Source organism: Phaseolus vulgaris, chromosome 11 (assembly GCF_000499845.2).
Source record: "Phaseolus vulgaris cultivar G19833 chromosome 11, P. vulgaris v2.0, whole genome shotgun sequence".
Taxonomy (NCBI): Eukaryota; Viridiplantae; Streptophyta; class Magnoliopsida; order Fabales; family Fabaceae; genus Phaseolus; species Phaseolus vulgaris.
Window position 1 is genome coordinate 34,074,144 of NC_023749.2, and position 24,747 is coordinate 34,098,890.

Consider the following 24,747-nt stretch of genomic DNA (forward strand, 5'->3'; position numbering starts at 1 on the left):
ATTGATTCTCACTGGACCCAGTGTTCAAGGAATAAACACAGGCAATTTTGGTTGTTCTAAAGTTGGTCAAAGTAAGAATTTGGATGTTATTATTGTGCGCTATTTTTCTGTACGTGTTACACCATTTCTTGAATTCTTTTCTTTCATTTTAAATCCACTGTCCTTCTACTGATGTTCCCTAAACAACACATTCAGGTTCAGGTTAATTAGGGACTTTGAGAGTACTTGCACCTAGCTTGCTGTCGTCTCCAAATAGCACTATCTTTTAATTACTTTCACATTCCACTATATTTGAATTGGTGATTTCCCCACAATTAATACTCGTTGGAATTAAATAGTAATAATTTGGGCGCCCTAGCCCGCACTGATGTGTGACCTTTCTGACTTTGTTTTACAATGCAGCTTGTACCCTGTAGAACTGCTTCACTCTGTTGCTGCTTACCCTTGTCTGCCACAAGATCATAGCTCATGTATTCAGTAAAATTAGTGTAGTGCTTGAATGGTTCCTGTTGCGGGATTTGAGTATATTATATCTGACTTCTTTCTTCTTTTAATATGTAGATAAATTAACCAAATGTTATATCTATGCAACCACATTTTACTGCATTATATCTTGTTTTTAGTTATTGATAGTTTTTACATTTTTGTATTGAGAGAATAACTTATATTTCTAAATAAATACAAGTGGGTGAAAAAATGAAGGGGTGTATATTTTAAGAAATATAGCAATGTATGTTGACTTTTGAAGAATTTTAGTAGTAACCATAGAAAAGAAGTTGATTGCAGAAGAAGAGAAGGACAAAATTGGTGGATATTTTGGTTGAATTTTTAATGGTGGTAATAAAATCCATGTCATAACTTTGAGAAAATCATTTTCCAGTGAATAAATGATGATGTCACTTTATGAAAGATGCACAAAATAAATCACCAAATTAATTAAAAAAATTAATGAAAAAAGGTTTAGTCAGAGCTATTGTTATTGTAGTGTTATTAGTGTTGAATACTTTTAACTATATTTTTCATATTAATTTAGGCCCAAAATTTGTAGAAAAAAGTTCATAAAAAAAATCAACAAATTATTTTTTATGTGTCGGTCAAATCCATTAAAATATATTTATTTCTTTTGTGTAGACTAAATACATATATACAAAAAAAATTAATATTTTGATAATAAATTGTGTAGGTTTCATGTAGGCTAGGTCGACTTTACTTGCGTCTTGTGTGGATTTAATGTAGGCTAGGCTGACTCTACTTGTGTCTTGTATGGACAACATGTAGGCTGATATGTTGACTAAATCTTTGCATCCTCGATTATTTCGTGACGACTTATTCAAGTTAAACATGAAAGATATACATGTTTCAGCTTGTGGAACACTATTAGATGATAAAAATGATTTCATATAATATTTTAGATTTTCAGTTGTAATTTGTAACTGTTTTATCAATATAAGTTATTTTTTATTTTTTTTATTTAAATCCTTTTATGTGCTATATAAATATAACATTCAATGAGTAACAATTCTTGATTAATAAAATATATATTTTTTTTATTTTTTTTTTCCTTTTTCTTCTTTTCTCTAAATGAGATATATAAAACTAATAATAACATTGTTATGTAGATATAAATAAGATTCCTATACTACTCTAAGGTCAGGGTGGTAAAAGCCTACTCAATACCAATGACAATGATGCAACACGTTAAAAAAACTTTCAAAATCAGGTAAAACAAGAAATTGAAGAGGTTAGTAAAATAACTCCAGCAACTTCCTTTTAACTATGTCGAGTGTTACCTATGTGAATGCAACCGAAGACATTATTTACATGCCCATGGCTTCCGCCAATCCTTAACAAATTTAAATTGACATGTATCCGGCTACCAGCCTATAAGTTGTTAAGTGTAGTAATTTTGTTGGAGATACTGTAAAATCATGGTAATGTATGCTATCGTTGCCCTATATTGTAAACATATTTTGCAATTTGTGGTGGTTCTCTTGCATAAACTACCTTGAACGGGGTCAAGTCGATGTTAGTATGATATAATGTATTGTACCAAAACTCTGCCCACGACCAATTTTGAGGAGAGTCATATTAAATACATTTCCAAGCATCTATTCAAAAGCCTCTAACTGCCTATCCGATTGCGGATAATATACATTACTCATACTCAAAGTGGTGTCACTCAACTTGAAAAGATGTTGCCAAAATTGGCTTGTAAAAACCTTATCTACAATTGTCATTGGAAAATTTTACCACGATTGTCAAAAAAACTTAGCCAGTAACTTACTTATATAAGAAGTTTTTCAATTATATGTTTGTTTCCAGTATATTTTTAGTATGTTAAATTGTTTCAATAAGCATATTAAAGCTCAAGAATTAAAAAATCAGATCATAATTTTCCTTTTTGAGAGTTCAATGCAACAAAGATGAAGATATACTTTAAGCCTATAAAAAGAGAACGAAAACACGTTGAAGATACAACAAACATATGATAAGCGTCATGAGTTAGTGATATTTCATGCAAAAAGTTAGACATTAGTTTGACATTTCTTGATTTTAATTGTTGATTAAGATATGATTCATACTTAATTTGAAAAATTAGAATTTAATATATATTTTGGAGTTATAAGATTAATAGAAATGACTTATTCCCAATTTTGTGTTATTTTCAAGAATTTAAGGAGAGATGAAGCAAAGGGATAAATTATGAATAGAGATGTCACTTAGCCTAATCTCAATTAGGTTAAACAAGGATGTGAGGTAGAAAGAGGGGAGAGGGAGACACAATAAGAAAATCAAGAAATAGAAACCAATTTTTAGATACCAAAATAATTAGTTGCCATAGTAACTAAATTAGAGATCATTTTAGAAACTAAAAACAAAAATTGGTTTCTAAATTAGTTTATATTATTGTTAAATAGTTTCTAAATTGGTATCTAATTAGCAACCAAGGTTTTTGCTACCAAATTTAGAAACTAAATAATTTGTAGTTAAAACATTGGTTGCTAAATAGATACCAATTTAAAAACTATTTAACAATAATATAAACTAATTTAGAAACCATTTTTTTTTTAGTTTCTAAAATGATCTCTAATTTAGTTACTATGACAACTGATTATTTTGGTCTCTAAAAATTGGTTTCTATTTCATGATTTTCTTGTAGTGAGGGAGGAACCCTAGAAAGAAGTCATCCAAGGAGAAACATTTTGGATCTCTTTCTTTTGCTTTGGTGCATGTAATGGCCACCATGAGTGACTAATTCCTTTCTTTTGGGATTGATTGTAATCTTTTCAAACATTGATGAATCTTGGTAGTGTTGATATATGATATTTTCTTCTTCTTTTGATATTGGTATTGTAATTTTATTCTTAAAGCTTGAAGTTTTATTCATGAACTTTATTTTGTATTTTGTGTTTAAAGCTTGAATATTTATTCATGAAATTGATTCTTGAATTTAACTGAAAAGTACTTTTAATAATCTGACTTAAATGAGAATACTTGATATGTTTTGATACTAGACATAGATTAGAATATATGAATTGCTATATAACATCTTTTCTTAATAAATTTTTTTTCTAAATATTTGAGAAATTAATGGCTATGAGAAAATCTTAATAATTTCATAATTGAGAGATCAATATGAAATACTCTTATATGTTGCATCAACATCAATTAATTCAAAGTATTGTACGAAAGATTAACTTCAATCCCAATTTTATCAATTGCTATTTTAATCATTTACTTTGTTTTCCTCTAATTTTCATGCAAATTTATTTTTACAATACCAATATTTTCTCAATTAAACTTTTCACATCGTTCCATATTTAGTGAATGTTATACATTAAAGTCTTAAAAGAACGGTTCCTTGTGGGTTTGATTTTTGTCTTTTGAAGTCAAATTATTACTTCTGACTCAATACACTTGTGAAACCTGTAATACAAGCCTGTAATTCTTCTGAATCAATACACTTGTGAAAATTATAAGTCAACAACATACAAGCCTGTAATTCTTCACTGTGTGAAGCCTTACCTTGTGAGCTTTACTTATGCTATTTCTAAGAGTGTTCTTTTGTTATCTTGAGTGGTCTTGTTCTCTGGGTGAGATAAAGTAGATAAAATCAGAAGTGGTTGGTGTACTCATTTGTAACTTGAAGAAGTTAGTGTACTCATCGTAAGCAATTGTTTTGTTCAGTGAAACCTCTAAAGATGCCTATTTAAGCGAGAACTGGACATAGTCCAATTTTGAAGTTAACCACACTAGTGAAAAATGTATAAACAAGTGCGGTTTATTTCGTGTGGCTTTACGCTCAAACGCTTTCATAAAAAACATGGTGGCATTTTTGTAATTAAGTTCATTTACAAGTGCGACTATTTGTACAACTGCCCTTGTAAATCAAAACGCTTGATTTACAAGGGCGGCTATTTGTATAGCTGCCCTCGTAAATAAAAAACGCTTGATTTACAGGGGTGGCTATTTGTATAGCCGCCCTTGTAAATCAAAACGCTTGATTTACAAATGCGGCTTTAAAAATAACCGCCCTTGTAAATCAAAACGCTTGATTTACGAATGTGGTTTTACAAATAACCGCTTTCTTAAAACCTTTTTAACCCTAATCCAGAAACGCGCCACTTACGTTTTGATACTCTCATTTCTCTCGCGCTTCGTTTCTCTTATGTGCCTCCTCCATTAACTGTGTTCCCTCTTTTCTTCCTCTCTTCTTTGCATTGTCTTCGTGCCATCGACAAGCATTGTCTTCCTCTCTTCTTCTTCACCATTGATTTTTGTATTTTTTGCGTTTCTCTTATGTTTTGTTTTATGCCATTTCTAAGGTGATGCTTGGGAAGGTTTTTGTTTGCGCTTTCTGTTGTGCCTTCCTCGTCATTGTTGCCACCTTGCTCCGTCATATATTTGTGTTTCATTGGAGAATTTTTATTTGCGTTTTCTGGACGTCTATTGGGATGAAATACGAAGATGTGTAATATGGATGCACCAAGAGATCAAAAGAAATGATAAAATAATGACCATGTTCTTCGAAAAAGATCAAAGTTAAGAACATTGATTAGAAACTCAATCAACAGCGAAACAGAAAAGAAACCCTAAACGTCTCTCGTAAATGCGATTTATAAATGCGGCTATGTAAATAGCCGCATTTATAAATTGAATTTACCAATGCGGCTATATATATAACCGCCTTCTTTTCTCTTCCATTTACAAATGTGTGCTCATCAAATGTGGTTATATAGTCACCCTTATAAATGTAAAATAGCAGCACTCGTTTTGCTTTTTTACACCAGTGCCAGTACAAATCTTCATTGTGTTGTTTGTTGTTTGATCGATGATCTAGTCTAGTTTGTTGAAAAGAGTTTACAGGTTTTATTCAACCCTTTCTAGAGCTAGTTGTTTCAATAAAAAAGCAATATGTGAATCAGATCCCCCTGCCTCTCTCCATAACTAAATATTTATATATTGGTCCCTGCGCACTCATAATCCTTGTTAAGTAGAGTGAGTGTTTTGATTCTTCCACTTATTCCTATTTTCTATGCGCATTTGCGGCCACCTGGCCATCAGTCATCACCTCTTCATATCCTTTTGTGTTTTCCTCGTTTTCCCTTTCTATATTTTTACTGGTTATATACATATAACCATACAACAAAGATTAATAAACCTAAACGTATCTTTACTTTCACCTTTAGCAAACCTATATTTCAATGCCATGCTTTGAAGTTGATTTTTCACTCTCAAACAGCTATTGGCTCAATTTTTCTTCAAAAAATTTAAGTAATTTCATAAAAGGTAGGAAAAGGTTCAATTACAGGAACTCAAACGGATGAAACCTCGTAATACAATCATTTTCCAACCTTAAACAAACTCTCCCCGCTTCCTAATCATAAACCCTTTCTTAACCTATAACCTTCCTCTAACAAGCCATTAATTTATAGATTGTTTCCTTTTCTGCCAACATATTGATTCATTTTCAATCCAAATAAATAATGACTACAAACCTAAATATAAGTCAGATTATATTTGTTAAAGATGTTGTTATACTAAATATTGGTCAAAGCAACAGACGTTTAAACAATGTCTAATGTTGGCATTCACATTTTGAATCTTCGAAAAGAATTATACCAAGAAACAAAGAAAAAATCCTCAAAATAAAAGAAAATGCTTTCTGCACAAAAAAATTTCATCTAACTATCTATATGTCTGCATCAGTCTAATTTACAGGTCACTCAAGTGAGAGATGACGGTTAGGAACTCATCCTCCTTTGTGAGACAATCCATTGGATGGTGATACCCAAATTCCTCCAAAGCTAGTTTCAAAAAATCTTGAAAGGAAGGTTGGTTCAAGTATGATACAGGAATGAGAAATCTGTTCATTTTCAGTCCAACATAGACTCCAAGGTAGCCCTTCGGCACATCCACAGCTTTTGAAGATGTTTGGTTTGAAACAAACAATGTCTTTCTAATTCCAGGTAAAGGAAAACTCAATGTCATCGTTTGTGTTTACACTTGGGAAGGGAATGTGAGAAAGGCCTGTGTGAAGAAGCTTCAAGTCTTTGAACTTCAAAATGTTTTAGGATATGAACGATTTTGGTTGTCCTAAATGCTTGCATCAACGAACATATATATAAAAGAAATTATTTGTAACAGATCGTTGGCTACATGAATCAAAGAGGTAAGAGAACTGTGACGCAAGATTCATGGGAGCAACAGGGAGACAAGGACTTTCTCTACTGCTTGAAATATAACAGATGCATTCCACATAATGATCTACGATATTTCGTTATCCCTTTCTTTATAATTTATCACCCACAATATACATTCCAGCTGCAATCCAACATAATTTGAGAAAACATGTTTACAGCATGTCTATAAAATTATAGAATACCGATTAATGAATGAACAATAGTTAGGATTCAGTTTTGTTACATGTGGAAACTTTATGTTGGTCAATGTTTAATAAGGTGGGGTTTCACACGTCCATTCAACTCTATCCTTAATAGAGGCAGTGAAGACAACACCATGTGATATCTCATGCGTATGCCCTCTATCCTTTAACACTATTCTTCTCAGGGATTTGGATTTCCTTCCCACACAATCTTAAAAACTATATATATATCCCTTGTCTTAACAAACAACACATGCAATTGCAACCCTCAAGTTCAACACTTAGATTCCTTCCTTCAAGATTATAGATTCGTCTACTTCATTCAATCAAGCACAAAAATGGGTTTCCGATTACCTGCTATTCGACGAGCATCATTCACAGCTAGCCAAGCAGCTTCAAAATCTTCAGAAGTCCCAAAGGGCTATCTTGCAGTGTATGTTGGAGAGAAACAAAAGCGGTTTATGATTCCCATATCATACTTGAACCAACCTTCATTTCAAGGCTTGTTGAGTCAGGCTGAAGATGAATTTGGATATGATCATCCCATGGGTGGCCTCACAATTCCTTGCACCGAAGACGTCTTCCAACGTATAACTTCTTTCATCAATTGACAATATATCTCACTCTTGAAGACTGACATAGATTAGTGGAGAAATTTTGTACAATAGGCATCTCCTAGCTTGTAATCCTTTTTCCCTTTCTCGAGAAAGAGGGAAATGAAACAGAATGACAAATTCAAATTGTATAATTCTTTTGTTTATATGCCATGAATTCAATCACTAAAGCAGCTCCTCCGTATTTTCTGTTTAGTTTCAGTCTGTACTCTTTGCTTAATGGATAACAAATTTCACAATTTAGGAGACTAACAATAGGCGTCTTCTCAACATGTAAACATCTCCCTTTCTATGGACAAACCTTTAGAATCACAAATTCATATTTCGTATAGCATATATTTACTTGGTTAATTAACAATACTATGTCAATGATACATATACCGCTATGCATCATTGAACCGAGTAAAAATTCTTTCGCAGGGAATTCAATTGCCACTCTCTCTCTGGATCTCTTCATTACTACTTTTCTATTTAACTTGTAATGTATAAATCTTTAAATTATAACTGTGACTCTTTTCCATTGGATAAATTGATTAATAACAAGTGCAAAGTGCGATATGTGACTTTGAATGATCTGCAAATTTTTCTGATGGAGATATCAATAGATTAGAGAAAAGATTTGTACATATGGCTTTTTTTTTTATTATATACTCATAACACCATCATTCCAAAATTTAACTTGATACATATATACCAGCGTGAGTCACAATTTTGATGCAAATGAAGAAACGGTTTTGCTCATGACTCTTGTTCTATTCGTTTGATAACTTTAAACCTATGCTTCTTTCATTGTAAGAACATAGTTTCTGAAGGCATAGGATTACAATGAGACATAGCATTCATGAATGATATAAGAGAAAGCTTTCGTAACAGGAGTAGGCCACCTCTATTATTCATAAAAGAAGAAATTGATGTAAAGCACAATTTTATGTTTTCCTTATCAGTATAAAGTCTTGCTTTTTAGCAGAATTCAACCATGGTCATACAAGTGCAGATTTAAACTTAAAAAGAAACTACGGAGGAGCCGCTTGAGTGGTTGAATTCAATTTAATTAAAAAAAGTTATATACAAGGATTTTTATCATCTTTACAAGAAAAGGAGATGTTTACAAACTCAGAAGATCCTTATTGTGCAAAATGCCTCTACTAATCTATGTTAGTCTCCTAAAGAGTGAGATATAAGGTCAATTCAAGCATGAAGTTATACGTTGGAAGACATCTTCGCTGCAAGGAATTGTGAGACCACCCATGGGATGATCATATCCAAACTCTTCCTCAGCTTGACTCAACAACTCCTGAACCGAAGGTTGGTTCAAGTATGCTACGGGGATCACAAACCATTTCATTTTCTCTCCTACATAGACTGCAAGATGGCCCTTTTGTGCATCCACTGCTTTAGAAGATGCTTGATTTGCTTCGAATAAGGCCTTTCTGATAACAGGTAAACGAAAACCCATTGTTGTATTGATTTGAGAAGATAACGGATATAGGAGAAGTCTTGAGAACTTTGAATGGTTTCGGATGCGAATGATTTGTAGTGATCCTAAATGCTTGAATAAGTGAATATATATACAGATAAAAGGTTATGAAAAAACTATGAATTGGTTACTTGAATTATTGGCGAAGGAGGGAAATAAAATAGGACTCATGGGACCAAATGAGAGACATGGCATGTGGCGTTGTCTTTGAGGGCTTTCTGAATAATCAACGTATCATGTTAGCATGTACATAATAGAAATGACCCACCTTTTGGATCTACGAAAAAGAAGTGTAATTTGATCTTATCGACACTAGCTTACTCAGGGTGGTGGGAGCGAGGAACTTCTTTTATTCAAATTTCATGTTATGTTTGTTGGAATTTGATGTACATAAAATGTGGTTCATAATGCCTCGTGATGCGGACAATTATTCAACGTTGGTTCTCTTATGATCACAGTGGAGCTATAAGGTATAGGACAGAGCCAAACCTTATATATAATGTTCACAGTTGGCCATGAGATGACTCAAGAAAACAACATCACACGGTATGGCCGCAGAAGTCGTTTTCAGGGATTAGGACACTGAGTGAGAGAGCATTGCGATAATGATCGTGAAATTACTCACCTATGTTTGTCCATGCATTGCCATAAAGCTAATTTAATGGTGGATAAGCTTTAGACATACCACATACTTCCTCAAATATTTGAGATGACATTTCCATTCAAAACTACATATCTCGGATGTATCATCAAATAGTATCACAGTGACAGACAGCAACTACTAAACCTTAATCAGACAACACCATGTGCCCTTGTCTTTCAATTGGTCCAATTACTCCCATTGCGTATCCCTCCTTCAATAATTCATGCAGCCAATGATGTCTTATCTATTCATTTCTCTATATATTCATGGCTAATTTATAGGATCAACGCAGATCATTGACATCCAAGAGCATTCAAAACTCAAGAGCTTATTCTCAAGACTTTTCGTAAACCATTCTCATCCCAAATCAACACAATGGGGTTTCGTTTACATGGTATCCGAAAGGCTTTATTTGCAACAAATCAAGTATCTTCAAAACCAGGGGATGTGCCAAAGGACTATCTTGCAGTCTATGTCGGAGAGAAAATGAAGCGGTTTGTAGTCCCCTTATCATACTTGAATCAACCTTCATTTCAGGATTTGTTGAATGAAACTGTTGAAGAGTTCGGATATGAACATCCCATTGGTGGCCTCACAATTCCTTGCAGTGAAGATGTCTTCCGACGTATAACGTGTTGCTTCAATTGACAAATAGTAGTATACTTTTGGACACTGACATAGATTAATGAAGACATTTTTTAACATAGACGTCTTCTCAACTTGTAGAGATCTCCCTTTCTTGAGGAAGAGAGGGGAAAGACCATTCAAATGACAAATTCATATTTCTTAGAGCATTTCTTTGTATGGTTAAACCGCACTCTGTCAATACTATATACACACAAACCTTCCTTCTGTGTCATTGTAATGATTTACAATTGTTTCATACAATTTATTTTCTCTCTCTCTAACACCTGTGCCTTCCTACTTTTCTCTTTGACTCATTTATGGTCCTGATTCCTTTAGCTTAAAGTCTACTTTGTATCAGAATGCAAAAACTGGGACATCTTCCTAGCCAGTAATAGTTTGCAGGATCATTGACTTCTTAACGCCATATCAGAATCTATTTTTAAGCCCGTTTAAATTCACTTCTAAATAGTTAGTCTAGAAAATGTGTTCTGGAAGTTTCTATATGATTATAAGTATTTGATGGTATTTATAATCAATTTTACGTTGAATATTAAACCAATAATTATTTGTCAAGTGGCTGTTATACAGTGTGGGAGTGGTTCAAAGTTAGGAATTATAGAAGTTTGGAAATTTGATTGTTTCAAGTGCATGCATGCATTCTGCTAATGCATAACCGAATATCTATATTGGGAATGACTGTCCTCTCTACCAAACAAAGGGACTATTTACTTGATAATTACAAAATATTTTATCCATACATCCATACTGGGAATATGTTATGATATTATTATTAATTTAACATTGTTATTATATAATAATTTAACATTGTAGTGATTGAAAGTTTTATATAAGTATCTATATGAATATAATTATTAGCTTAATTATTTTAAAGTGTATATGTTTTTGTATTTATGTTCGATATAACTTAGAAAGTAAATATGTATTATAAATTTGATTTAGAAGATTCCAAGTTTTTATTTGATTATGCATTAGCAATTTTCCTGCACAGTTGATAAATCTTTGAAAGCTCCATTTTTTATTGCTCCAAAACTTTTCCAACACGCACAGTCCTCTTGAAAGCTAGTTTGGCAGTATGGTTGTTGGAAGCATCTACGCTTGACAAACAATTTGTCCATAACAGCACAACAAGAGTCTAATTTCGTAGGTACGTGCTTTGAGATTTAAGTATAAAGCTTAAAACTAATTTAGAATTCAACGTTAACATACCTATATAAACACCAGAAACAATCCTAAATACCATAACAAATCTTTCACACACTTCACTCAGCGGCAAAGTAGTTATTCCAATTACTGTCACACTACACAAGCCACCATGGTTTCAAAAAATCAATTCTATCATATTTCATTGGCGTTGCTTTTCTGCATGGGATTCTGGGGTTTTCAAGTCACATGTCGCACTCTCCAAGATGATGTCTCCATGTATGAGAGGCATGAAGAATGGATGACTCGTTATGGCAGTGTGTACAACGACCCTGAGGAAAGGGAAAAGCGTTTCAGGATATTAAAAAAAAATGTGAATTATATTGAAACCTTCAACAATGCTGCCAATAAACCTTACCAGCTAGGCACTAATCAATTTGCAGACCTCACCAACGAGGAATTCATAGCAGGCAGAAACAGGTTCAAGGGGCACATGTGTTCCTCAATCCTAAGGACAACCACTTTTAAGTATGAAAATGTGACTGCAATTCCGTCCACAGTAGACTGGAGGCAGAAGGGTGCAGTTACACCCGTGAAGGACCAAGGTCAATGTGGTAAGAAAATGCATCATTCTTCATTCACATTTCCATGTCAAATTATAAACTCAATGATTGTCTAACTATTAATTTATCTTGTAGGATGTTGTTGGGCGTTTTCAGCGGTTGCAGCAACTGAAGGAATCCATGCACTGACTTCTGGAAAATTGATCTCTTTGTCAGAACAAGAACTTGTTGACTGTGACACAAAAGGTGTGGACCAAGGGTGTGAAGGTGGTTTTATGGATGGTATTTCAAATTCATCATAAAAAATCATGGAATAAACACTGAAGTGAATTACCCCTATAAGGGTGTAGATGGAAAGTGCAATGCAAAGGCAGAAGCGGTGAATGGTGCAACCATTACTGGGTACGAAGATGTCCCCGTTAACAACGAAAGCGCCCTTGAGAAAGCTGTTAGCAGTCAACCAGTTTCTGTAGCAATTGATGCCAGTGGATCTGACTTTCAGTTTTACAAAAGTGGTGTGTTCAGTGGTTCGTGTGGAACTGAGTTGGATCACGGTGTGACTGCTGTGGGATATGGTGTTAGCGATGATGGGAAGAAGTATTGGTTGGTAAAGAACTCATGGGGAACAGAATGGGGTGAAGAAGGCTACATTAGGATGCAAAGAGATGTAGCTGCTGCAGAAGGACTCTGTGGGATAGCGATGATGGCATCTTATCCTACTGCATGATTATAACTTGTACACTACTCTTCATACCTAAACTTGTGTTTAACACTGTATTCTCTAATCAATTATTCACTAAAAAGGAAATGAAATTTAGTCATGTGAGTAATGATTTTATGGTGATGCATAATTTATATATGCTTTATATCTATTTATTTAATTAGTAATTGTTAACGAACATCTAACGCGCGCAATAGTATAAAAGGTTAGGCTTTCCTCCCTCATTGTGTTCGGAAACAATGGCAGAAGAATTACCAACCACGATTCCGTGTTGAATAAACTTTAACATAATAAACTTTCAATGTTAGTTTGTGAGTTTTAAAATTAGAAGTTGTTCCGTATTCTTTCATAAGTCCTTACTGACTTGTGTCGGAGTGCAAACTGCCATAAAACCTCCTTTGTCTCTACAGGTAAAGCCTCCAACAACCAAGAGAAGTGCAGATTCAAGGGGAGACAAGCGGAGCCTAAACTAACCATCAGAGTCAACCGACGACCATGTCAACCGGCAAGAACATTTGGCGTCCACCGTAGGGCCCGATAAAACTAGGACCCATCCACATTGGTAAACAAAGCAATCGAAAGGCATGAGAAATACTCGACAAAGCGGTCCCGCTGGATCTGAAGAAGGCGATGCCCCCACAACCCAGCAGCTTATGGAGATCATCACAACTCTCCAAGAGACAGTGGCGACAACCAGGGCTGAGCAGGTTCAAAACCAAGACCAGTTTAGGACTGAGTTGGATGCATTGCAGGAAGCTAATGAGGAACCAAGCAGAGCTAATGAGGAATTGCACAGGAATTGGAAGTGCGCCACGGGCGATCAGTACCCACCTGTCCAAAATAGGGCCCGCACAATGCCCTTCTTGTAAAACAAGCAATCACTCACACTTGAATTTTCTCTCTAAAGAACACACTCTTCTTTGAATTTCTCTCTATTGTATTTCTTTTTGTGGTGCATATTACAACTGAGAGAGCATCCTATTTATAGGCTTTAGGAAGCTCTTCTAGAAAAATCTTCATTATGGCCTTAAAACCCCACTAACAACATAATTAAAATCCCACTCACAACCTTTGACCTTTTACATATCCAAACTCTCATTCTACTCTTTTCTAGTAACTTCTAATTTTAAAACCCACAAATTACATTAAAGTTTATTCAACAAAACTCCCCCATAAACTTAAATGTTTCTACCATCCATCATGCCAATCATCTTCTTGAATTTGTCGAAAAGGACTTTCGGTAGTGGTTTTGTGAAGATATCCGCAACTTGATCCTGACTTGCCACATGCACCAATTCCACACTTCCTTTCTTCACATGATCACGAATAAAGTGAAAACGAACGTCAATGTGTTTGCTTCTTTCATGGTTCACTGGGTTCTTTGCCAACTCAATTGCTGATTTGTTATCAACTTGAATCACGGTTGCACCTAGTTGCTTTAGCTCCATCTTGCTCAACAAGTTTCTAAGCCATATCGCATGACATACACACCAAGATGCTGCCACATATTTAGCTTCACACGTCGATAGCGTCACGATTGGTTGCTTCTTTGAAAGCCAAGAAAATGCTGTGTTTCCCATAAAGAATACATATCCCGATGTACTTTTCCTATCATCTATGTCTCCGCACCAATCTGTCAGAGTAACCCACCAACTTGTAATCTTCTGCTTTTGAGTAGAACAATCCGAGTGATACAGTACCTTGGATGTACCGTAGGACTCGCTTCAAAGCCTTCCAATATGAGTAAATCGGTTCCTCCATGAATCGACTTATGATGCCGACACTTAATGAAAGATCCGGTCTCGTGCATGTGAGATAACGAAGGCTTCCTACCAAACTCCGGTATCTACTTGCATCGAAACGTTCTCCTCCATCAAACTTTGAGAGTTTCGCACCTGGTTCCATTGGTATTGATACTGGGTTGCAATTTTCCATCTTGTACTTCTTCAAAATCTCTTTTGCATATGTCTCCTGTGATACAAAAATACCTGTCTTTTCTTGTCTAAACTCCAAACCAAGGAAAAACTTCATCAATCCCAAATCTGTCATCTCAAATTCCCGTCTTATTGTGCCCTTAAATTCTTCTACCATCTCATTATTGTTACCCATAAAAATGAGATCATCAACATAAAGAGCAACAAATATCATGTTACCTCCATCGTTCTTTGTGTAAAGAGCATGCTCGTAAGGACATTGCTTGAACCCGTTCTCCTTGAAGTATGTATAGATACGAGTATTCCATGCCCGCGGTGCTTGCTTCAACCCGTAAAATGCCTTCTTTAATTTTAGCACCTTCTTCTCCTCTCCGATTTTCATGTACCCGGGTGGTTGTTCGATGTAGACTTCTTCTTCAAGCACACCATTCAAGAATGCCGACTTGACATCCATTTGAAATATCGTCCATTTAAATTGAGCCGCTTGGGAAATGAGCAATCGAATTGTCTCCATTCTTACAACGGGAGCAAACACCTCATCGTAGTCAATTCCCTCCTTTTGTTTGTATCCCTTTGCAATGAGTCGCGCCTTGTACCTCTCTATCTCACCTTGAGCATTCATCTTTTTCTTGAATACCCACTTCACACCAATGGGTTGACTTCCCTCTGGCAATTCTGTTAGCTCCCATGTGTTGTTTCAGTCAATCGCTTTAATATCCTCATCCATGGCAGTTTGCAACTTCTTGTCTCACACCGCCTCTTCAAAGCTGATATTTTCTACATCTGCCAAAAGACATACAAGGTGTACCTCATTTGTCGAATCATACAAATCATGCAAACTTCGAATTTTAGGTTGTCGTGGTTCATCTTCATCATCGGTTGTTTCGGAATTTATACTTGTCGGTGCAACTATTGATGATTCTCCAACATCAATCATAACCTCTGAAGAATTGTTCCAATCCCACTTGCTTGTTTCATTTATTCGCACATCATGACTCACTATCACCTTCTTGCTTATCGGGTTAAAGAGCTTGTATCCTTTTGTCTTCTCATCATACCCAATAAAAACATACCTTTTGCTTTTGTCTTCGAGCTTCGTTCTTCGTTGATCTGGTACGTGTGCATAAGCCACACTACAAAACACTTTGAAATGAGAAACTGTTGGCTTTTGTCCGCTCCATGCCTCTTGTGGTGTTTGATGATCTAACTTCACATGTGGACATCGATTTTGCACACAGATGGCACATTGCACAACTTTCGCCCAAAATTCCTTTGGCATGTTTTTGCTCTTAAGCATTGATCGAACCATGTCGACAATGGTCCGGTTCTTCCTCTCAGCCACACCATTTTGTTGAGGAGTGTATGGTGCAGTTAGAAATTGCCTTATGCCTTGCTCCTCGCAATACTCCATGAAAGTTGTTGAAGTATACTCGCCACCTCTATCAGATCGTACAACTTTGATCTGTTTATCAGTTGCCCTTTCCATCATCACCTTGAACTTTTTGAACACCTCAAATGCCTCGGATTTTTCCTTCAGAAAATAAACCCAAGTCTTTCGTGAGAAATCATCGATAAAGGTAATGAAATACCTTTTACCGCCGAAGGATTCTGGAGTAATTGGTCCACATATGTCGGTATGAATCAATTCGAGAGGTTGCTTAGCCCAATATTGAGCCTTCTTTGGAAACGAGGTTCTCATATGCTTGCTAAGCACACATTCTTCACAAAATTTTCCCTCGTAGTCCATGTTCGGTAGCCCGTGCACCATATTCTTCTTCGCTAACTCTTTTAGACCACCATGATTGAGGTGACCAAAACGGAGATGCCACAGTGATGCCTTATCTTCTATGTTGACTTGCAAACATTTTTCTCGTATGCTTCTCAAATTAAGCATGTACATCCGATTTCTTGCCATCTCGATTTGAGCAACCAAACGCCCTTGCTTGTTCTTCAAGTGTAGTAGCCGATCTTTCAAAAAAATCGAGTAACCTTTCTCCGTGAGTTGCCCCATACTCAAAATGTTGGTCTTGAGGTCTGGTACGTAATAAACATCTTGGAGTGACCCAATTAAGCCATCCTTTTGTAAGTAGCAAACGTACCTCGCCCTTTGACCTCCACCTTTGATGCATCTCCAAATGACGCATGACCATCTTCAATCATTTGCATATCTTTGAATAGGTACTCATGACCGCACATATGGTTGCTTGCTCCTGAGTCGAGGTACCACAGAGTGTCACTATTAATGTTGACTTCATCTTGAGCCATCAAGAGAACACCTTCATTCGTTTCGACTTTCATGGCTAGGTTGGTTGTTTCTTCTATCTTTATATCAGCTCGACAATTTTTTGCAAAATGCCCCACTTTATGATGAAAATGAAGATGAAAAAGAGGCCAACATTCAAGAAGAAGAAGACGAAACTCATGGAGAAGCCCAAACCCACTCCAATCAAAGAATCACTAGGAGCATGGCTAGATCATTGGGAAGATATTGCTAAATGAAATCTCTCTTTGTAATATCTCTTGTATTAAATTGTAAATAGGATAGGATAGCCTTAGGGAAGTGCCTAAATAGGAAAACAAAAGAAACTATGCATGTAAAGGCACTTTTAGTCACTAGTTACTTAGAAATGGCTAGGAAGGTCACCATTTGGCCTAGTTAGGCGCCTTTTGTTCATAGAAGGAACTTGAAGGAGCCTTTCCTTCCTTCCTTACCTAGAGGGCCGGTCATCTCTCACCTTATAAAAGGAGAGCCTTGCCTCATTGTAAAACAAGTTGAAATTGAAAGTAATGAAATTCTAGTGAATTTTAGAGAAAGTTGTGAGGCTTGACTCTTCTTCTCTCCTTAGTCTCATCTTGTGAGCTCTTGGGACTCTCAAGTGGCGGCACCACCCACTCATCTTGGAGCAAACCACCCTTCAAGTGGCGTGAAGATCCTCCCTTGGTCTACAACCCCATAAGTCACTTTTTCCATCTTCCGTTTTCTTCCATTTTTGTGTTTCTTGCTTGTGTTTTCTATTCCATTCGGTGGAATCTGTTCTTTGTTGTTTTCCCTTTCATTTTCTGCACTTTATTTCTCCTTTAAGCAGTGCAGTTTGGTTGTTTCCTTGCTGTTCTTGGTTCGTCCCATTTTGGTAATTACATGTGATAATCTTGTTGTTTTCAAGTTCTTTTCCATGGGTTATGTTGTTTAACTTGTTTCAATCGGTAGTTCTTTGTATGCTGCGTTAATTTATGTTCTTGGCACGGTTCTTGTGTTCCTTGAGCTGTTCTTGAGTAGTTCTTGGGTTTTACTTGCTGTTTTAGAGTTACCCATTCATTCTATATCCATATCATGTTATTGGAATCGCATCATGCGGTATCATGAGTCTTAGGTTTGTTCTTGTGTGTGTTTGAGTTGTTTTGGCACTTTTAATTCAAGAACTTTACATTCTTGTCTTTACCCTTCTGTTTTATGTTTATTTTTTGACTATTTCTTGCTGTTTTCTTGTTCTTATTACATTGTGTTTGTGTCATTTTGATTTTTGAATCCTTATTAGTTTTGTCAAAGTCATGTTTCTCCAAAATGTTATCAATTCTATTTAGTCCTTTTGTTGATAATTTTGGTTTCTTGATTTTGTGTTGAGTACAGATTTATGTGTTTGTTTTCTTGATCCTTTGGTGCTTTTTCTTTTTAGTTTTGAGTTCATACTTGTGTAATAGACCTATACAAATTCTTAAACATCACTTCTATTATGTCTTTTGAAGTTCTTAATTCTGTTTTTCATTCCAGTTAGGTTTCCTCTGTTTTCTTGAAAACGTGCTGACTATTTCGATTTATTGAAATTTCTTTGCTTACTGGAAATTTCTGAAATTCTGGATTTGAGTTCTTCAAAGTGTTATAAAAAAGTAGAAAAAAGAAGTACATCAAAATTCCATGTACAAAAAAAATGATAAATGAAATACGTCCAATGTGTAATTCTGGCGAAAAAAATACGGTAATCTGGCAATGATTTTGCAAAATTTATCACAATTAATTGGCTTACTGTTTTTGTGTAATTTCAGTGCCATTGTTGAGATAAGATCTTGAACTTTCTGTGGTTTAAAATTCATAATCCAGTTTGCATTATACAGTTCCAGATAAATCTATAAAGTCACGCACAGTTTATAAAAAAATTCCAGTAGTTCTTTTTTTTTCTTCATCTATTCTAGTGCTTTTCTCTAGGTTTCTTTTGTGTGTCATCCTTTAATTGAGTACCTTATTTTTCTTGCTTGTCTTTTTTTCACTATTCTTTGAGTTTGTCATATATCTTGTATTCCTTTTTCTATAGCCTTTCTTGTTTACACCTTTTCTTGCTTGTCTTTTATTGTTCTTTAAGTTTTGTGGTGGATGCACTTGGATAAAGTGGGTGAGTGCTTTGACATATTTCACTTGAGAATCACCAAACCACAAGATTAACTTGGAAGAGAATTGAATTCTTTTTGGAGTGGATTGAGTGCAAATTTTGTCACAAAACCGCAAACATCTTTGCCATTTTTCACTTGTTTTACTAACTTTGTTTTCTCTTAATTGTTTGTTCATTTGTGTACTGTTTTGTTATTAAAATGGAGCATTATTCAAGTAGTGGTTCATCCGAGTCTAACTCTGCACCAAAAGCATACATTAAAGATGAATTGAAGGATGCCAAAAAGACCATTGCACAAAAAGATGAAGCCATAAGACAATTAGAAGCAAGGTTGCAAAGGCTTGAAGAAAATCATGCCACATCCAACAATTCTGCACATGGAAGGCGCCATTCACATAGAAGTCCTTCAAGAGGCGCTTCTAATCACCTTGGCCATGAAGAAGAATCAGATGGAGGACGATACCACCAAACTCACCAACACCACCGCCATCATCATAGAGAAAGAAGGCACCATGAAGAAAGGAGGCACCATGAAGAAAAACCTTACTTACCCTATGTAAAATTACCTACCTTTAGTGGGGAAAGACATCCTAATGTGTACTTAGGATGGGAAGCAAAATGTGAGCAAATTTTTGATGTATATAAGGTCAAAGAAGACCAAAGGGTACATCTAACCACTATAGAATTTCTAGACTATGCTTTACAATGGTGGCATAAGACACTCATGGACATTGGACTTAGAAGGAGGCCTCACGTGGACTCCTGGGATGCTTTAAAAAAATGTATGCGCGATAGGTTCGTTCCACCACACTTTAGGAAAGACCTAATGTTGAAGCTCCAATGGCTTCACCAAGGCATGCTAAGTGTGGATAGTTATTTCAAGGAATTAGAGACGCTTATGCTTAAAATAAATTTGGATGAAAGTGAGGTAGCAAAGATTGCTAGATTTATAAGTGGTCTTAGAAGGGATATACAAGATGTTGTAGAAATTCAAGAGTATTCATCTTTACAAACCTTAGTTCACCTTGCCATCAAGATTGAAAATCAAATTGCAAGGAAAATGGCTTTCAAAAATTCTACTCATGTTTGTTACTACAACAACTCTTGGAAAAATAAAAACAAATCTTTTTCAAAGTTCCCTTCTAAAGATTCATCTTCTAAAGCTATGGATTCTAAGCCTTCCACTTCTAATCATAAATCACCAACCAAATCCTCAAGTAAAAAGTGTTTTAAATGTTTAGGATATGCTCACATAGCGGCTAATTGTCCTTCTAAAAGAAATATGATGATAAATGTTAATGGGGAAGTGGTGAGTGAACATGAATCCGCAAACTCTAGATCATCCACACCTCCTAGGACTCCAAGTGAGTATGAGAGCGAAAGTCCACATGAAGGTGACTTATTGATGATAAGGCGAATGCTGGGAACAATTCCAAAATCATTGGATGATACCCAAAGAGAAAATATTTTTCACACCTGCTGTCTTATCACCAACAAGTTATGTTCCTTGATTATTGATGGGGGTAGTTGCACTAATGTGGCTAGTACAAGAGTTATGGAGAAGTTAGCCTTACCCACTATTTCTCATACCAAGCCTTATAAATTGCAATGGCTTAGTACCGAAGGTGAAATCATGGTTAACAAACAAGTCCTCATTAACTTTGCAATAGGAAAGTATAAAGATGAGGTTTTATGTGATCACTACAAAAAACAGTGTACATTGTGGCGGTTATTTTCGTATATTATGGCGGTTTCCCAAATCGCCATAGAACTGGCTGCCACAAAGTTTAATGTGGCGGTTTTACCCTACCCGCCGCAACACCCACCACTTTAAACATAATGTAAGTAGTGACGGTTTTTATATGTAAGTAGTGTCAGTTATAATTGTCGCAATTTACATTCATTGAAGAAGATTCTGGTGTCATAGTATACGTAAGTAGTGTCAGTTATAACTGTCGCAATTTACATTCATTGAAGAAGATTCTGATGTCATAATATACGTAAGTAGTGTCAGTTATAAGTGTCACAATTACATTCATTGAAGAAGATTCTGACGTCATAATATACGTAAATAGTGACATTTTTAACTAACGTAATTTTAATTCTGAATAAATAAAATTTAACCACCACTTTTTAATAATCTGTTTTATACAATTATAAAATTTAACCACCACTTTTTCATAATAAAATAAAATAATGTATAAAGTTATAATCATCCATTCTTTTCATTGAAAATATAAACACACATAATAATGTCCAAAAATTTATATGTAATTGAAAATTAAAACACATAAAAAGTTCATACATCCCTAATCAAGTTTAAAATTACAACACATAATTGTTCAAAAGTTCATACATCCCTAATCAAGTTTAAAATTAAAACACACATCCCTAATCAATTTTGCTTCCAGCACTTGATCCTATTACTTGATTAGGTGAATGAGCACCACTTCCATAATCTGATGCCTGAAATAAATAATTTTAAGTTAATGAATGTGTATGTTTATAATTATAAAATAAAAGACACCAATAAATATTTAAATATATTAATATCTCATTGGTGGATGCATGTTACACTTTATCCTTCACCATGCAAATACCAAGTTTTGTAGTTCTGAGGGAAAGCTGTACATGTTAAGTGTTCTTGAACTACATCCATTGTTTCCTTGCTGTTCTTGGTTCGTCCCATTTTGGTATCAAATTACATGTGATCATCTTGTTGTTTTCAAGTTCCTTTCCATGGGTTATGTTGTTTAGCTTGTTTCAATCAATAGTTCTTTGTATGCTGCGTTAATTTCTATTCTTGGCACGGTTCTTGTGTTCCTTGAACTGTTCTTGAGTAGTTCTTGGGTTTTACTTGCTGTTTTAGAGTTACCCATTCATTCTATATCCATATCATGTTATTGGAATCACATCACTTTACCACAATTGTAACATTTGTCAGAGTTACAATCCTTCGCATAGTGACCATATTTTTGACATTTGTAGCACTCGATGTTGGAATAATTCGATCGGCCGCCTATTCCTCTACCACGTCCTCTTCCACGCCAATTTGGTTGGCTCAACTGTTCCTTCTCCTTATAGTACCCTTCATGGTTGTTGCCTTTTCCACCACGACTGTTTCCACGACTTCCACGACCACGCCCTCTATTTTGAGAATTTTGATGATAGAGTACCTTTTCGTCTTTGATTGACGCCTTGGTTTGAAGTGCTTGCTCGAGTGTTTCCTCCTTCTTCTTCTTCTTTCGTTGCTCGTGTGCCTCGAGAGAACCGGCAAGCTCGTCGACTGTGAGCGTCGTTAGGTCCTTTGACTCTTCTATTGCGCAAACAATACTCTCAAAATTGTCAGTTAATGTTCTCAAAATCTTCTCCACAACTCATGCATCGGTCAACTTTTCACCATTTTGGTTAAGTTGATTCACCACAGTCTGTACACGCGTAATGTAGTCAGATACACTTTCCGACTCCATCATCTTCATGCTCTCCAACTCGCCACGAAGAGTTTGTAGACGCACTTGCTTAACTCGGTCGGCTCCTTTCAACACCTTTTTTAAGATGTCTCACACTTCTTTTGAAGTAGTTGCACTGACAATCTTCTCAAAGCCCGACTCATCAACCGCTCGGAACAACATGTATAGTGCCGCCTTATCCCTTGATCACATCTCTTTCAACACTTTGGTTTGAGCCACCGTATAACCCGTGGTATTTGTTGGTTCTTCGAAACCTTCTTCGACCACATCCCATGTATCTTGAGAACCGAGAAGAGCTTTCATTTGAATGCTCCAATTATCATATGTGATGTGATTCCAATAGCGATATAGAGAAAGGTTCTTGACCTTCTTAGGAATCACCTTGAGTTGGACATTATAGAGGCACTTTTCTTAGAGTTGGATCATTGTTCTAAGACAAGAACTCACCAAAAACTAGCACCAAATCCCAAACTCATTTGGATGAACCAATTTTAGTCAAATTGAACCGAACAAAAGAGTAAGAAAAGCAAAGGAACAAGATGAATGGACAGAATTATAAAACTGCCGAACCAAAATACTCATAAAAACAGCAAGAACACCAAACCAAACAAAAGAACACAAGCTAACAAAAACAAATGAAAGAGGAGAAAGGAAGGAGAGAAGAAATGCTCTTGAAGATGGAAGGAGGATGGATGATCTCGCCACTAGAAGTGTGGAATGCTCTTAGATGAGAGTGATGCCGCCACTTGAGGACTCCATTGATCCATCAAGATAAGACTAGAGAAGAAGGCTCAAAGCTCTCCAAAGTTCACTCAAAATTTGAGTAGAGTTTTCTTAGATTAATTCCAATCTGAATTTTACAAAGGAAGCACCTCTATTTATAGCCTAAGGTGCTGAAAAATAGGTGGGAAATTTCAAATAAACTCAATTGAAATTCCCACCAAAAACAAGTCACATGGGAGGTGTGACCTTTTTCTACTATGACACCTCCCAAAAACTACACCTACACCACTCTCCTAAGTCACATGGACAATGTGACTTTATTTTACATTTTCACTTACCTTTATTTAATAACCACACCTCCTAAAACTATACAAGAGTATTTCAAAGCTTGGCCTTGCCCCTCATGGGATGGACTTGGGCTCTTTGGGCTTTGGCCTTCTTGGGCTTGGGCTTGGGCTTTGGGCTTGGGCCTCATCTTTATTTTATGTCTTCTTTTAATCTTGAGAAGACTAGAAGGAAGAACTTCAAATGTGAGGGTGGATGTCCTCTTCCTCCATTAATAAAAGCCTCCTTTATTTGATTCTCATCAATATGTGGTCGCCTTTGTTAACCGTGGTAGCGGTATTTGACCCATCACATTTGCCATTGGCTCTGATACCAAATTGTAAAACAAGCAATCACTCACACTTGAATTTTCTCTCTACATAAAACATTCTTCTTTGAATTTCTCTCTATTGTATTTCTTTTTGTGGTGCATATTACAACTGAGAGAGCATCCTATTTATAGGCTTTAGGAAGCTCTTCTAGAAAAATCTTCATTATGGCCTTAAAACCCCACTAACAACATAATTAAAATCCCACTCACAACTTTTGACCTTTTACATATTCCACAAATTACATTAAATTTTATTCAACACTTCTCACAAGAGATCTTAGACGCAATTGTGCCAAAAAACATGACGACGCCTAAGATCACTTTCACTGGTGTCGAAGATCCGGACGTCCACCTTGCAGCCTTTGAGGCCCAAACAATGATTCAAGTTGGCACAAATGTCGCACATTGCAAACTATTCACGGGCACACTCTCAGGCACAACACTGAAGTGGTTTATTGGCCTACCCAACGGCCTTATAACCACTTTTGACCAGTTCTCCACATTGTTTAGGGAATAGTTCATGGTGAATCAAGCACCACCCACTGTTCCTTTTGACCTCTTTGGGGTGATTCAAAACAAAGGGGAATCTGTGAAGGACTTCCTAAATCGATTTGGAGTGTTGGTGGTACAACTCCACACCCACGACGAGGGATTGATAGTACATGCCTTTGTGAAGGGGATAAGGTCGGGGCCTTTTAGCAATTCTTTGATAACAAATCGACTCAGGACGCTGGTAGAGATCAAGCGGCGAGCAGTCGCCCACATCGAAGCTGAAGAATCGATGAGCACGAAGCGTGGGAGCATGGGCGTAGGGCCAACCAAGGCCCAGGAGAACTGTCGTACCCAACCCTTGAGGGTACACGAGACCACAACGGAGAAGAAGCCAGCGCG

At 36.0% G+C, this 24,747-nt stretch overlaps 1 pseudogene; it reads left to right on the forward strand.

The window, feature by feature from the left end:
* Positions 1-11,580: 11,580 nt before the first annotated feature.
* On the forward strand, positions 11,581-12,698 carry LOC137825211 (senescence-specific cysteine protease SAG39-like; annotated as a pseudogene).
* Positions 12,699-24,747: the final 12,049 nt, after the last annotated feature.